The 8765-nt window shown below is 44.1% G+C and overlaps 1 protein-coding gene across 3 annotated transcripts in view; it reads left to right on the top strand.

Moving 5' to 3' along the window:
* Positions 1-7282: 7282 nt before the first annotated feature.
* METTL25 (methyltransferase like 25) overlaps positions 7283-8765 on the top strand; it is a 260766-nt gene continuing 259283 nt past the window's right edge. For 2 of the 3 annotated variants that reach the window (XM_056574426.1, XM_056574421.1), the window contains exon 1: positions 8058-8195. The gene's annotated coding sequence lies outside the window, so the exon portion shown is untranslated. Of the gene's footprint in view, positions 7301-8057; positions 8196-8765 lie in introns of those variants that run through there. The other variant, XM_056574422.1, reaches the window with a different exon arrangement.

Raw genomic sequence — 8765 nt, 5'->3', positions numbered from 1 at the left:
CCACCCTTTCTGGCTGGAACAGATAGGCTCCTGCGACCGTATTCCGGACCAGCTTAGAGTCTTTCTTGAGGCTAATTCCCCTGGGAGTTCCCCCATCCTGGTATGGGAGACACTGAAGGCGTATTTGAGGGGGTGCTTGCGCTCCACTATCTCCTTTCTCAAAAAGTCAGCGTCTAGGCGGGAGGAGGAGCTGGCTGAACGATGTGCGGAGCTGGAGGCCCGATACGTTGCGGACTCATCCGAGGCTAATAAGGTTGAATGGCTGTGTGCGGGGCGGCAATATATGCTGCACCTCTCAGAGAAGGCCAATAGAAAGCTGTTTTTCACAAAACAATTCTACTTTGAACATGGCAATCAATCTAGTAAGCTGTTAGCGCATATAGTCAGGCAGAACTCTTCTGCCCCTGCGATTCTTAAGATAGTGGCCTCGGATGGGTCCGAGCTGTTGGGGGTTTCGGACATTGCGCGTTGCTTTGCCACATACTACTCTAATCTTTATTCTTCACAGGTGCAATATGGTGCTGAGGAGTTGGACACCTACCTGGACGGTATTGACTTTCCGGTACTATCGGATAGTGATCGGATGATGTTGGAGGCCCCCCTCTCCTTACTGGAGATTCAGGATGCCATGGGGGACATGACTAAGGGTAAATCTCCGGGCCCTGATGGCCTTCCACTGGAGGTTTACTTGCGGTATTCCGACATGCTCCTTCCTTCCCTGCTTGCAATGTTTGAACGGGCATTTGAGGATGGTATTCTACCTGCCTCTATGTATGAGGCAACCATAGTTGTCCTCCTAAAACCTGATAAAAATCCTGTGGAGTGCGGTTCTTACAGACCCATTTCGCTGCTGAATCTGGATTATAAGGTGCTTACGAAAGTTTTAGCTAACCGATTGAACAAGGTAATCCTATCCATAATTCACCCAGATCAATCCGGCTTTATGCCTGGCAAATCCACATCCGATAACATCCGTAGGGTACAGGCGGCTGTCCAGGTGGGAAACGCTCTGGGGGGAGATTGGGCTTTGGCGTCGCTGGACGCCGCCAAGGCCTTTGATTCCGTGGAATGGGGTTATTTGCAGGCTACCCTTGTTAAATTTGGTTTTGGTCCTAATTTTAGAAAATGGGTGTCCCTCCTGTACAGATGCCCGCAGGCCCAGATCCTGGTGAATGGTGTGTGTTCCTCCCCATTTGCTCTCGGCCGGGGCACACGTCAGGGGTGTCCCTTGTCCCCGCTTCTGTTTGCGGTGGCAGTGGAGCCCCTCGCCCTCCGCATTCGGCAGGATCCTGGCTTCCGAGGTATGTCTACGGGGGGCCGGGAGGAGCGCATAGGCCTCTATGCCGATGATATGGTGTTATTCCTCTCTGACCCTACATTGATGCTTCCTTATGTCATGACACTCATGGACCGATTTGGGTATTTCTCTGGTCTACTCATCAACTGGACTAAGTCTGCAGTGATGCCGCTTCTGTCTAGGGATTGGCCCCCGGTAATGAATGGCCTCCCGGTGGTTTCCTCATTTAAGTATTTGGGGGTGCACATTCACAGAGATCCTTTGCTTGACCTGTCCGCCAACATACTCACTCTACTTCCTTATGTTAAAGCGAAGTTCCGAGTGTGGACCACGCTCCCATTGTCGGTCGCTGGCCGTATCAATCTTATTAAACTCATTGTCTTACCTAAGTGCCTTTATGCGCTGGAGCATGCCTCAGTGCCTGTACCTAAACACTTCTTTGATTCTCTTCACTCCCTTCTTTCACCATTTATTTGGGGCCCCAATAGACCTAAAATTCGGCTAACCACGTTACAACGCCCCAAGTTGGCGGCGGGAATGTCACTCCCTGATTTTTATTTATATTATTTGGCCGGTCAACTTCGGTATATCAGGCACTGGATCTCTGGGGATGTGGTGCCGGACTCCGAACAGTCCCTAGCTAGGTCTGTCCCGATAATGACCCTTAGGATGCTGCTAGATAGTCCTGTCCTGGGTGGTAGAGCTTATCTCCAACTGCATAAGCTGGCTATAAAGGTATGGCGGGCTGTTAAGGGGATATATGGATATACTGACATCGCTGAGGATACCCCTCTATGGCATAATCCTCAACTTCCTCAAGTGAGCGATGCTCTGGACCCAGTCTTCTGGCAGAACGCGGGGGTGCTCACCTTGGGGCATGTTTATCGTGACAATGTGCTCTGTTCATTTGATCAGTTGCAATCCAGTCATGCTCTTCCCAGAAACAGTTTTTTTAAATACCTCCAGCTCCGACACGCCCTGAATGCCCAGTTCCCAATGGGGAGCCCATTGATATCAGCGTTTCCCCTCATTGGGGTTCTGAAGTCACAGGGTCCCAGGGGGCTGGTGTCCATCCTGTACACGCACCTTATTCAGGCCAAGAACTCCCGCAATCCAGTACCGGCGGTCCGGCATTGGGAATCCCATATCCCTAATTTGACTAAGGATGTATGGGAGGACATTTTTTCCTCCCACATGTTAGTGTCCCCGGCGGCGAATAATAAATTGATCCAATTGAACATTATACACTATAGTTATATCACTCCTTTAAGGCTCAATAGAATGGGTCGTTCAGACTCCGATGCTTGTCATCGTTGTAGCGCTGCCAGGGCAGACTTTTGGCATTTGATTTGGGCCTGCCCATATATCGCAGCTTTTTGGCATGCAGTGCTCACTTTTTTAGCTACTCTGGCTCAACCTTCCCTATCTCTTGATCCTTTGATCTGCCTTTTTGGTATCTTAGATGAAGAGATATGGACACATCACGTACGTACGTTTTTGCGGGAAACTCTGTTCTTGGCCAGGAAGGCTATTGCTCTTAAATGGATGGACCCCGGCTCTCCTACCTTGACTCAATGGAAGGCTATGGTAAATGCTACATTGCCTTTCTCACACATAGTGTACAAAAATAGGAAGTGCCCGGGTAAATTTTATTCTGTGTGGGGTGGTTGGTGTTCCTCTCCATTGACTCAATGCTCGTATTCTGTGACCCCCTCCGGGACAATGTAAGATACATTGATGCTATGCTTGCTATCTGTGGTCTCTACTAACCTTTGTTTCTCTTTCTGTGTACGTTTGTCGATTCTTTTTCTATCTCCTTGGATACGGTGCCTTTCGGGATTATTTATCATGGGTTATTTGATAGTACCACTAACTAGTGATAGTATTGGTGCTCCTCGCGGGATGGTATACGATTGCTAATTTTGGCGAATGTTCGCCTTCTTGTTCTATTTTGTTTTCAGTTTACCTACCTCAGTTGGGTAGTGTTTTATTACTTCGATGTTTACCATGTGATGTAACCTGGAGTATCCTGTCGCTTGCATTCTGTAACTTGATGTATGGTCTCATGACCCTTTTCTATGTACTGTAGATATGCTTCATGTTCACTTTAATGGGCCTGTGGTCTAAAGTTATTTACTTTTCAATAAAACGAATTTAAAAAAAAAAGAATGAATGCTCCTATGAACACTCATTAGGCCGATAATCGGTCATCATTCCATGTTAAGGTCCTTAACCCCTTCCCGCTATAGGAAATATGCATATGTCCTAGTGTGGTGAGCTTGGGGAATGTAGGGTGAACAGGGGTGTTGCAGAATAGTGTTGCAGGGTATAGCATTAACCTTTTGATTGTCGTGACACCAGAGTGCGGGCTTCCTCAATGTATATGTCCTACCGCCACCCGTCCCAGGAACGATAGGGAGGAATAAAGGATTGTCCACAGCAGAAGTTGTAGTAAACTAGAAATAACTTTACAGCAGATTTTATGCAGATGATGATAACAAACAGTCTTTTACAAGAGGACCAGTATTTTGGCTCCTCACAGGTTGGCTGGGACTTTGTAGTAAAATAGGCTTTGATTTTTTCCTACACTGTTCCACTGAATTTAGGCGTATGTTTTAGGTTCAGTAGTCACATAGGATTGTTAAGATTTGAGTCAGATTAACTCACGGTTTAGAAAGCGGCTGCCTCTTCTGTATGTAAGAGCGCTTCATCCAATAATCTCTCTCTTAGTTCCGGACTACCAAACTGAGCAGATCTGTTATCACAGCTACAAGACAAGCTAGGCCTGAAGCGTTCCAGCTTCAGGCCTAGCTTGTCTTGTAGCTGTGATAACAGCCTGTATTGACAGGCCTGCCCCTGTCAATACAGAGACTGGATCGCACAGGCTGTAGTGTGTGCAGCTCATCAGGTCATACTGTGCTGCAGTAAAATTGTATTTCAGCATAGTAAGCTGTAAAAAGTGAAATAAATAAAAGGTTTTTCAATAAAAGTATAAAGTGTAAAAAAAAAAAAAAAAAAAAACAATGCCCCTTTCCCAATAAAAGCCCTGCATTATAATAAAAAAAAACACAAATCATATACACACTAGGTATTGGCCTGTCCGTAATGACGTGTACTAAAAAGCTATAATGTAAATTATCCCACACGATGAATGCCGTAAAATAAAATAAAAAATTAAAAGAGCAAAATTTGCCAATTTTGGTGCAAATAGCGGAATAAAAAGATCAAAGCAGCATATATCGCAAAAAATACCAATGAAAAGTACAGCTTGTTCTGCAAAAAATAAGCCCTTACTCAATGTCGTCAGACGAAAAATAAAAAAGTTACGGCTGTCAGAAAATAACACACAAAAGGGAAATAAATTATTTTGCTCAGAAAAGGAAAAAAGAACATACAGTAAAAAGCAATATAAAATGGGTATCGCCACAATCATACCGACCCTCAGAATAAATATAACATCACTTTTACCGCACAGTGAACACCATAAAAAAAAGTAATAAAATAATGCCAGAGATGTTAGTTTTTCACAATATTTTAGAGTTTTCCACAAAAAAATGCTGCATATGTCAACAAAAATGCACCACTTATAAAAAGTACAATATGTTACGAAAAAACTATCTCAGAATTGCTCTTATCAGAAAAAGCATTCTAAAGTTATTACCATTTAAAGAGACACATGTCAAATAAAAACAATTTAAAAAAAGAGCCAGGTCATTAAAGGAGATATGCAGTAAAAACAAACTTCTTTCCCTGTGCCCGGGTTGCATAAAGAAAAAAAAAATTACTTTAACTCACCTTCCTACGTTCCCCCGTTGCGGAGATATCGAGTCCGGTGCTACAGGTTGTCTGTAGGCTTGGTACATCACATTGCTGTCAGCGTACCGTTGAACGTCACAGCGCTGTCCAGCCTCAGCTGGTGATAGGCTGAGCGCACATGTAAGCTCTGGCTGGCTCCTTACATGGCAGTGCGCTCAGCCTATCACCAGCCAAGGCAGGACATCGCTGCGGCCGGCGATACGCTGATGGCTCTGTGATGTTCCAAACTTAAAGAAGCCAGAAGACCTGCAGCAACGGAGGAATGGGACTCAATATCTCCCCAACGGGGGAGCGTAGGTAGGTGAGTTAAAGTTATTTTTTTTTCTTTTTGCAGCCAGGGCACAGGGAATTAAATTTGTTTTTACTGCATATCTACTTTAAGGTAAAAAAAAAAAAAAAAAAATGGACCTGTCCTTAAGGGGTTAAAGGAGTTATCCACAAATCGAAAAACAGAGCTTATTTCTTTCAAAAACGGCTCCCTGTCTGTCTCCAGGTTGGGTGTGGTTTTAGAATTTGGCTCCATTCCCTTTAAAGGGGTACTCCGCCCCTAGACATCTTATCCCCTATCCAAAGGATAGGGGATAAGATGTCAGATCACCGGGGTCCTGCTTCTGGGGACCCCGGGGATCGCTGCTGCGGCACCCCGCTATCATTACTGCGCAGAGCGATATCGCTCTGCACGTAATGACTGGCAATACAGGGGCCGGAGCATCGTTACGTCATGGCTCCGCCCCTCGTGATATCACGGCCTGCCCCTGTCAATACAAGTCTATGGGAGGGGGCGTGGCGGTCATCATACCCCCTGCCATAGACTTGCATTAAGGGGACGGGCCGCGACGTCATGAGGGGCAGAGCCATGACGTCACGCTGCCCTGGCCCCTGTATCGCCCGTCATTGCGCACAGAGCGAACGCGCTCTGTGCAGTAATGATGGCGAGGTGCCGCAGCGGCGATCCCCGGGGTCCCCAGCAGCGGATAGGGGATAAGATGCCAGGGGCGGAGTACCCCTTTAATGGAACTAAGCTGCAGAACCACACCCAACCTGGAGACAGACAGGGAGCTGTTCTTAAAATATATTACCACTGTTTTTCGATTCTTGGATAAACCCTTTGAATCCTGAGTATGTTCAATCACATTGAGATCTGGAGAATTTTTTGGCCAAATCAACACCTTAAACTCTTTAGTGTCTCAGGGAGAATAAACCAGCTGAATGAGGCTATTACTATACGGTAGCATTAAAATAGGGGTTAAACTTTTGATCTGCAACAATGTTTAAATAGGTGGTACATGTAGTACAAGTAGTATCCACATGAATGCCAGGAAGCTGTATTGTGAGTGATATTATCTTTATTTTACTTTTCACTGTAAGTACAGCTAATGTGTCCATATCTGTTTTCTGGGCTTATATCACTTATAATCTTTGTGAATTGTTATGGGTCTCCAAATTGTCTGTAAAAGTTTAGAACCTGTTCCTAATCTTTTAGTAAGTATCCTCGAAAAAAAAAAAATAAGCAGGTTGGCCACCCTGATCAGTGGGTGATTGTGACATAAAAAAAACCACAGTCTCTAGTGGTGTGTTGTCAGAAATCCCTTGCTGTCACTGACAGTGCTCAGCCATATAGAAATAGTATGTCCAGTGGTCTGCAGCCCCACTGAAATCAATTACACCACCAGAGACTGATTAAAAAAAAAAATGATGCTCCCTCTACATGTTTCACCACAGCAGTGGAGTCCTCAGGAGAAACAGGCATTTGCCCGTTTCTCCTGAGGACACCACTGCTGTGGTGAAACATGTAGAGAGGGCATCATTTTTTTTTTTTTAAATCAGTCTCTGGTGGTGTAATTGATTTCAGTGGGGCTGCAGACCACTGGACATACTATTTCTATACGGCTGAGCACTGTCAGTAACAGGAAGGGATTAGTGACCCAAGGTTTATCCTTGGGTCAAAGGTGTTTATTTGATTGACCCTGTATAAAAGTTTTTGTGTTTGTGACATTGTTACTGGTTCACTGCTTGCTGTTTTTTTGGTAGGTACCCGGAACTCTACACATGACCTGACTTTATAAAGATGCTCTGGACCAGTCAAATAGACATTGGAGTTTTATTTTAATCTTCTACTGTCTGTAGGTTATCAACACAAGAATACAGAGGGAATGGAGTAATAAATGACAGGACCTGACTATTCAGGTATTATATGTAGTGTGTAACCATGGAAACACATTAATCTATATTGGATAGGTAGATATAAACACTTGATAGATTTTGCTATAAAGCTGTGCAGACGTTGGTTTTAAAAAGTGATAGGATTTGGTTAGGAATCTCTCATACTTACTTTACTAATCTAAAAAAAAAAATTACGGATAAAGTAGCGAACACACAACCAGGAAGCTTTGCATGTGCCTTGCAGTTACCAATTCTGACATGATGTAGTTACGGACTGCAGTGCCATGTAATGCAACCTGGTATGATGTCAGGTGCCAGAAAGTCTTTTTTGGTGTCATGAATGGGCCAAATATGTTGTAGATGTGCCTGAGCTAGTATCATAGGGGGATATTTATCAAAACCTGTGCAAAGGAAAAGTTGCCCATAGCAACCAATCAGATCGCTTCTTTCATTTTGCAGAGGCCTTGTTAAAAAATGAAAGAAGTGAGCCGATTGGTTGCTATGGGCAACTGGTCAACTTTTCCTCTGGACAGGTTTTGATAAATCTCCCCCATTATCATTGAGCACACACACAAAGTAAACATATGAGGGGAGATTTATGAAAATCTGTACAGAGAAAAAGTGATGCAGTTACCTATAGCAACCAATGAGATTTCTTCTTTCATTTTCAGAGGCCTTTTCAAAAGTGAAAGAAGCGATCTGATTGGTTGCTATGGGCAACTGGTCAAAATGTTGATAATTTCCCACATGGTGCGTGTGTCATGAAGCAGTTAAGAATGCACTAGGTTTATCAAACTGATCTAATCTCCGTTTAGGCCAGCTATTAGTTGACTTTAATTGGACCAGAATTTTGACACATTATAAGCCATGTCCTTTACCAAAGCCACACCCCATTTATCTAGAAGACGCTACTATTTGGGTATGTCGGAAAAGTGTCTAAGGGTACGTTCACATGGGTGGATTTATTTGCGGGCTTCCCGCTGCGTATTTGAAAAGTGTCGGGCTCTTCTCGACTGTCCGCAGCAGATTTTCCGCTGCAGAAAATCTGCCGCAGACCCTACTGACTTCAATGGGACTTGTGGCGGATTTTTCACAGCGGAAATTCCACAGCAGAAAATCTGCTGCGGACAACCGCAAAGAGCCCGCCCCCCTTTTAAATATGCAGCGGGAAACCCACAAATAAATCCGCCCGTGTGAACATACCCTTAAGCTTCCCTTAGGCACAAATTTTATTCAGCATGTTTTTGGCCTGAAATAAAAAAAAGCTGCAAAAAGCCCCCCAAAAACCTCCTTTTTTTGACCTCCCTGATGCAGTTTTTGTAGTGGTTCTCAAAATAATGTTTATTAGTACATATGTTTTAATGCGCTTATCCCATTACAACTTGTGTAATTATTTCCTTATGGGTTTGAAGGATTTCTATTTAAGAATTGATTCTAGAAAAATACCCACTTACATTTTTTGGCATTTTTTTATGTAAAGAAGTCTATA

The sequence above is a fragment of the Hyla sarda genome, chromosome 4, assembly GCF_029499605.1.
Source record: "Hyla sarda isolate aHylSar1 chromosome 4, aHylSar1.hap1, whole genome shotgun sequence".
NCBI classification, from domain to species: Eukaryota; Metazoa; Chordata; class Amphibia; order Anura; family Hylidae; genus Hyla; species Hyla sarda.
Note: the sequence above shows the minus strand (reverse complement) of the source record. Positions and strands in the feature narration are given on the sequence as shown.